This window comes from Cynoglossus semilaevis, chromosome 17 (genome assembly GCF_000523025.1).
Source record: "Cynoglossus semilaevis isolate Cse_v1.0 chromosome 17, Cse_v1.0, whole genome shotgun sequence".
Classification (NCBI taxonomy): domain Eukaryota; kingdom Metazoa; phylum Chordata; class Actinopteri; order Pleuronectiformes; family Cynoglossidae; genus Cynoglossus; species Cynoglossus semilaevis.
The window spans coordinates 8,372,668-8,380,596 of NC_024323.1; the positions used below are offsets into that span (position 1 = coordinate 8,372,668).

At 41.2% G+C, this 7,929-nt stretch overlaps 1 long non-coding RNA gene across 1 annotated transcript; it reads right to left on the reverse strand.

The window, feature by feature from the left end:
- Positions 1-5,892: 5,892 nt before the first annotated feature.
- LOC107989869 (uncharacterized) lies at positions 5,893-6,847 on the reverse strand. Its single transcript, XR_001761389.2, has 3 exons — positions 6,707-6,847; positions 6,232-6,618; positions 5,893-6,038 (listed from the first exon to the last, which is right to left on the reverse strand). It is a non-coding gene; the product is annotated as an uncharacterized LOC107989869 (long non-coding RNA).
- Positions 6,848-7,929: the final 1,082 nt, after the last annotated feature.

Below are 7,929 nucleotides of genomic sequence, written 5' to 3' on the forward strand. Positions count from 1 at the left end.
CGAGAAACAAAGAAACATACAGAGAGAGTTCATTTGTGCTTTTGTTCACACAGCTGTGTTTTCTTGTATATTACTTTGCTGTATCATTTTGAGAAAGGCTGTGAAATTTATGGTTGTTTCTATTAACTCTGGTTTCGTTGACACGTGCACAGCTAACCCGTTCGCTGGCCTTTTTTTTTTTTTTAATAAAAATACTTTTCTTCACGTCTTTGCTTTTATTTGTTATTTATTGGTCTCCACTTACAATAGAGACAAAGTGAAATATTTTTTTATTTTGCTAAAGAAAAATGAAAACCAGAAGACATGGAAATCCCTGATGTCATCCTGTAAGATTTAGTATCAACAACGTTTTATTTTTTCCCTCTTCTCTTTCTTTGTGACATTTAAGGTCTTCGATTGACACTTCACCTGTTGTTTTACATTCATTTCCAATACAGAAATGTAGATACAATGTTCTTATCAAACCAAAGACAGAAGATCGAGGAGAGATCAGATCCCCAGTGGGCCACACAGGCCGGATTGCCCAAGTCGGCCATGGCACGAATGCCAAGCAGCCGTCCCCAACCAGCCCAGGGAGAAGCTGAGTGCCAGGGCCGCACTGCTGAATTTTAATGATTCATTATGTTTTGGAGGGGCCCCATTGTGTCCTTTTATCCGGAGAGGTAGAAAGGAATTAATTGGACAGAAAATGGAAGGGCAAGGGGAACTGACAAGCCATTAAGAGGATCCTGAATGGACGATTAGATGCACAAGGGGGAGGACCCCCGCCCTTCAACCCCGACTGTCTTATATCACAACGCTTCGCAAACAAAACAAACTAAACAAAAAAAAAACAACAAGAATGACCAACACAATGACCACTCCACCAATCTGTAGGACTGGTATCAGTGCACATATTCTGTAGATAATAAAAGAAGATAATACCACAGCAGATGGGGTGTGGGTGGCTCAAGAACGACTTGTTGTTTTTCTTCTCTCAAAGTCTCTTTTTTTCTCTACTGTTTGCCAAATACTTTCAGGAGGAACTCTTGAGAAAGAACAGGAGTGAATAAAAGTGAGGCAAAAAGGCCCTTCAGGGTGCTTGGGTCCTGTTTCCCTGGAACTGCTCCACGGTCTCTGATTGGGCCTCCCAGAAGCCTTACTGTAAATAAAAAAAAAAGGAAAAATAGACTTGGGAATTGTTATTTTCAAACAAACTGAATGAAACAATGAAATGATGAATGAAGAATAAAAATAACAATGGCAAAAATGTTCCCTCTGAAATTTCCACCTGTGATCACATGGTTTGATGAACCAGTTTTAACACAGGCTGCCACCACCACGCACTGATATCAAACTGATGTACACAACCGAGATTAAAGTTGGACACGGTTTACAGTAAAACATTTTTTAACTGCCAAATTCCAGCTGTCAGACTTGATGGAGGGAGGAGAGAGTGGTGGCCCTGACTCAGAGGACATGTGGGGGGAATCATGGAGAAGCCACAGATCCTGGTGCGTTCACCACCTGACCACATCCCATTGTTAAGAGCCGGATAACTGGCCTGGTGAATTGTCTCATCCCGTCTAATGAGCCCGGCTGACTCAGGGCATGTTTTGGGAGGGGGAGGGAGGGGTAAGGAGGGGAGGGCAGTGCTGGGAAACTGTGAAAACTCTGAGAGCGTGAAGCTGATTTGCAAGTGAAATGAAGTGGATGTTAACAGTGTTTACTGCCTGTCGGTGGAGCTGTTCGGTCGATACAAGTCCTGACAGGTCTGAGTATTTAACCACATTGTTTTTTATTTCAATTCTCTACAGTTTGTTGTGTCACCTGATCCTGAGGTCATCATCGTAGTCAAACCCCAGAGGCACGGGTTGCGTCGGGGAAGCGCTTGCCGTACAACCGTGGTCGCTGCAGTATTTCACACGGCGGTTTAAAGAAAATACACTCAACTATATTTTAGTTGCTCTGCCCAAGTTAATGACTTCCTGAAGCTTATTCTGCCCGCTCTCCTTGTTCTTCACACTAAATAAAGCAGCCCATTTTATTATTAGTGTCTCCAGTGTTTGCTGGCACGATGGGGCCAAGGAAAACAGGGTGGCAGACAGAACCAACATTGGCTTTCCCAGTTCCTCACTGATGGGCCCACTGAGAGAAGAAAGGAGGAACCTGAACTGCCAACACTCCGTCTCAGAGAGCAGCACTAAATTGATGTTGGCTCCTTTAAGGCCACCTACCAGCGGCCAGCAGGACTTCCATCAAGCAGTTTTTGAAATGAACTGGTTTGAACTTCGTCTAATTTAGCTTAATAGTGGGTTAAAATAAACTTAAAAAGAAAGTTACAAAACCCAGAACACGGAGTGGAGCTGTCACTGGAGTTGTAATACATCTGTATTCACGTGTTAGGACAGAATGTGTAAAATACATTTTCAGAAAAATATTCTACACTTTTAATTAAAAGATGAATTAAAAAAGAAATTGATTTAAAAGAAAATACATTTCATAAATACAAAAATAATTTAATTAAAAGTTGGGACAAAATATGGCTGTGGTTTTATCAGTTGTGTGGCCCAGACTTCCCAGGGAAAAGACTTCCTTTTCTTTGCTTGGTTTCCATGTGAATTCAAATTCATGCCTTTGCATAAATGGATCTTTCATATTTCATATATGCAGATACTGACGCCATTGCAACTACTCACCTTCAGAGATAGTGGCTGTTGCAGACTTCTGAATAATGTTAACACTGTAGAAATACTGTTTATTTATGGGTGAAATAATGAGACTGTTTTTTCTCAAAATTTCAATTATTTGTCCCTCTTGAAAAAGAAAATTTAGTAGAATATAACTAGATATTTCAGGTGACCCCACTTTAGACCATATGAATAAAAAGCTGAATAACACAGTTTGAACTTTACAATCTGACCTGTCAGATTGGTATGAAATCAATGGCATCATTGTGTACAATGATAAATAAAACCAATGTTGCAACTGGTGTGTAACACAGTGATAGTGACTGTGTGAGAGAACCTCCAACATTGATTTTTTTTTTTTTAAATCAGAGCGAAGATTAATAATTAGGATGAAAAATTACAGCAACGATCTGACATCTGGTCTGTTCTCTGAACAGTTGTCCACAGTCTTTCACTTTCTTTTTTCATTTGTTCTCTCCTTTTCACTTGTTTTTGGCACCTCGTCTTTGTGAACGAGGTGACAGCGTCGCTGCTCGTCTTATTTCTACAGCCTGTTGATTGGCCGTCCACGTCGGTGTCTCATCCTCACAGCTTCCTGCTTTTGTTGAACCGTGGCGACGTTCCATCGCAGCGTACTTCCTGCGTCTTCACCTGGAATTATTTACCTTGTTGCTTTTTAAACTTCACACTTTTCTTATTTGTCCAGTAGAGTGAGACTGGAGGGACTTTTGTGATTGGCAGCCAATGACAACCATTGTCTGCACTTCAGTGAATTATATGGAAGAACTACAGCTCTTTAATGTAGACTTTGCAGTTATTTAGCAAATACACAGTACAAGAGGAGTTGATGAAAATTGGTATTGACATTTTTTGTATGTAACTAAGGTAAATTATGGTAATACAGTACAAATCCCCCAACAACAGACTTGTTTGCATCAACATATTACTCTTAAAGTTACTTCCGAGTCAGAGGAGAAGCCTGTTAGACCCGGGAGTGTAGCGTGTGGGGGAAAAACATATTTTTTTACGTTTCTGAAGTAGAAACCTACATAAAAACTACATAATAAAGAGACAGGACATGAGAGAACAGTCAGGGCTCAGGTAAAACAAAAAGATATAAACTGTCTCTCTCCTCGATTCCTCTCGTTGTGAGGATCTTCTTGGCAGAAGGTACAGCAGAGGGACAGCAGGACGAGTTTTAAAACGTTGCTCAATGTTGGCACCGCCTTGTGTGAGTGCACTCTGTGGGAGCACCGAATCTCATCCCCCAGTGCAACATGGCGATTCAGACGAGTCCACCGAATCCCACTCACCCCACAGCCCGTGTTCAGGGTTTCTACTTCGACTACAAGCTCCATTCTGACGAACCCAAACACTTCAAGGCCGCGAGGAATGCATTTCAAAACCATGTCTGGGCTGCCACACTTTCTCCGCCTTCTGGGACAATTTAAAACGGACAGAACACCGCAACATATTAGGTGACCATTGCAATATTTGTTTAATATGCGCATGATCAGCAACACATGTCTGTCCTCTCACACTTGATATCTTTTGTGGTGTGACGAAGAGCAGGGCAGAGTAGTGGGTGGGTAAAGAGTAGGTAAGAGTTTATTCTCCCATGTGGTTTTGGCCCGTCGAGGGGCTTGGAGCCGGGCCAGTCTATCCCTGCTCCAGCCTTTGATATGGATGGGCTTCATTATGTAACTAAATCTATTGTCGAAGAATAAAACAATACGCATGGGGCCAGCAGGAGAGGTGTGTGTGCGTGTGAATGTGTGTGAACCTAAAATGGAAGCGGATGAGAAAGCATTTGAACAACCTCCTTCACTTTCCCACTGTCCACCCTGACCCACACTTTCTCAGTTGTGTTTTTAAAATTAGCTTTCATTGTTTACTTTGTTTGTTTCCTTGTTTGCTTCTCTTTGATCCGATTTACTAAGTACTGTAATATCAAATCTCTAACTGCGGCTTCATGCGTGTTATCTCCTACACAAGGTTAAGTGAAGTTGAAACAAGCCTCTGCAACTGTCTGTACAAGTTTCAGCGTTACGCCATATTAAGTTTTGTTCCATCAAAAATGAACTTTTTAACTCATATCACGAAATGAAAAAAATGTATACTCAATTCTTCATTAAATGTATTTGAGTGTATGGAGTTCATATAAAAGAATTAGCTCTAACAGTCGTTTGCATTTGACCGTATGGTCTACTGGTAAAACACAAAAAGTCCAAGAAAGTCTAGCAAAAATATTTTTGTTAGCCAAACTATATAAACAAATGGGCAAAAAAAGATAAAAGTGTTTCAGCCAAATGTTGAAAACCGAGGGGTTAGCCAATGAAGTTAAGGAAAGACTTTATAGAACAATGCCCTGGTAAATGCCCTTATTGCCCCTGAGGCCTGTTTCACAGTGAAGACATTTACACTTTTGTTGGTCACTTGAGTTCAGCGCAGACTGTGCTACAACAAAAGAACCCCAGCGTGGTCAGAGACACCACCCACGGCAGAACGTTCTGGCGCCTTTACTGTGTCCCACCAAGTTGCTTGCACTCATCGTCCTGGTGTCCCAGCAGGGGGCATAAATGTGACTGTATTGTGGCTTCAGAGAAACAGTGTCTGCTCTCTGTCACTGCAGCGTTGGACGGGAGCAGTTTGATTTGACTGCAGCAGTTAAATGCATGACCATGCAAATGCGGGCAGGTATTTTTGGACCAGCAGAGGTGGAAGGTGATTTCAATACATTAAAATAAGTTCAATGTGTTTGCTGCGGAGACAAGGATAAAAGATCATCTGAGATAAAATTCACTCTTTTACAGGAACGTTGACACGTTCACGGCTTTCACTTCAAAGTCTGGCTTATGTCCAGAACGTACAGAAGAGTTTGAATAATGACAGATAGTCATAGACGACTAAATGGGTGGTAGCTAAATAGCAACATGATCATTATTTTTAGTAAAAATTCATTAAATTCCCTTTGTTCAACGTGAAACCCTATTTTATTAAATAAAAATGGGTCGTATCTTACAGAAAAACCAAATCCCTCAGAATTTGGATATACAAAATAAGTGAAAGTTTCAGAGAGTCAGGTGAAAGCAGAAGCTGCTGCTGAATGGGGTTTTAAAAACATATTTCTTTAACACAATCCATTTCTTGATTTAAAAAAAAAATCATGGATTGAGGGAGATATTCCTTAACATTCTTCAGAAATATTGTCAGTGACTGTGACTGAAGCACCGTGACCGAGCTGAAAACACAATTTAACTGTTCTAAGTAGATCCATGTCCATTTGTCAGCAGCTTGGGAAAAACAGAGTTTGGAACCTTTGTGCCAGTGGTGAACAGGAACAGCAACACCGTGGATGTTCCTGCAAAACTAGAAAGAGAGTAAACTGAGACTAAAAAGAGTTTCTGAATGGTACAAATGGTACAAAAATGTGTCATCAAAACTAAAGGGCGGTGACCTCTTTGACTGGGTTACATGTTATGTTTAAAAAATAGCATCAAGCTACTGATTCCTTGTGTCTGACAAACTAGGATTTGAAGTCACAGACAACAGTTTAATGTACCTATAGAAACAGTTCCAGCTTTTCCTGGAAATGAAGTTTGTCGTTGATCTCAGTCCAGGTACAGTAAGCTCTCAAAGGTGGAGCTGGTGTGTGTGAGACTCAACCTTGACCAAAGACAGAGCTTCATGGAGTCCAACTCTGGTTCTCTACCCTTTTGCCCCTCTCCCCCTGCGGCAATTTTTTAGGATAACATTTGCTTTGGTTAACGTCCACTGGTTTCTGACAACAATCATCCCTCAGTGACAATCATAATCACAGGATTTCGTAGAATAACAGCTACAGTGTTTGACAGCGCTCTGTTGGCTTTTAAGGAAGTCCATGAGTTAGTATTATACAGACAATAAGTCAAACAGGGCCAGAGAGCTGAGGTTTAAACCCTTTTAGTTCCTGAAAAACAACAACATTGACATCATGTTGTTGTAACTACTTTTACTGGTTATGCAGTACAAAAGAAGTAAAATAAGTTCGATTTTACCCTTGACTAACACATTCTCCAACCTAAAGAACATTCCTGAACGCTCCATCATCCTGGTGGCCCTGAACGACCCGCTCCCAGCTGGTACCGTCACCCTTCAGTAGGAGAGAACACTGCAAGAAAAAAAAATCACTATTTGTCTTAATGAGCCCTGATGTCACATGTGCTGAAGGAACGACAGTGTCCACTTTTCAAAGGCCTGAGACAAGGATGAAAGGACACGAAGGACGTTGTAAAAACCAAGCTGAGCTACTGCCGGGATGCAGGAAGGGTGACATCGTCAAGTCTCATCCTGCGCCAGCAAGGAGGTCTATTCAGTGTCAGGGCTAAAGAGTTTGAACTTTGACCCTTTACAGGCAGGCAGCCTGGAGCTTGAATGGCTCCGCTGCTGCCTGTCTGCTTTTATGGCTTCATGGAAGAGGCGGAGGAGTAGGTGTGATGGTAATAGTGATACTGATTGTACTAGTGATTCATTTGAGCTTATTTAAGATTTTTTTTCTGTATGTCTCCGAAGCTGACATGACCATAATTGTACAGTATCTCTGCTGGATGACGTGCCACAGTGAGTCTGTGCCACCTGGTAATGTTTAAAATTGGGGCAGTGAATGCAGCAATTGTCGTGTAGTGTTTGAAAACCGAGAATTTACTGGCAAAAATCAGGGACGGATCATGAGAGGAATTCAAAAGAAAAGAAAAAAAAAACACTAAAGGAAACTGGATGATTTAGTTTTTTAAGGTTAAACGAGGACACGCTGTCAGGTCTGTCTGTTCCTGCTGTCTGCTCAGGGCTTAATCAGTGTGATCACGCTCACCTGTGTCTCTGTCATTAGTCTCACTGGTGTCACCTGGTCTCAGCCACACTCTGTCTTGGTGGGATCATCGTGTTGTACCTGTTTGTGAGTTTCCTGTTCTGTGTTTCCTGGTAGTTTGTGCCTGGTCCTGTTTTGTTAATAAACCTGCCACACCTGAAGAAGGTCTCCCTGGTATCACATTTCTGTCCTGCCTGCTTCCACGATGTCCACACGTAAGACACACTTTATAAAAACAGCCCTGAGCCACAGTTTGATTTTGTTAACGTGATTGAAATCCTGCTGTGACCTTTTTATAGGTGTATGTCATGAGGATTTGAAAATATATATATTTTTACTTACTATATTTCAAATATACTATAATATACATCAAAATTCAAATATTTTTTATATATTTATATTTTTAGTGAGTAT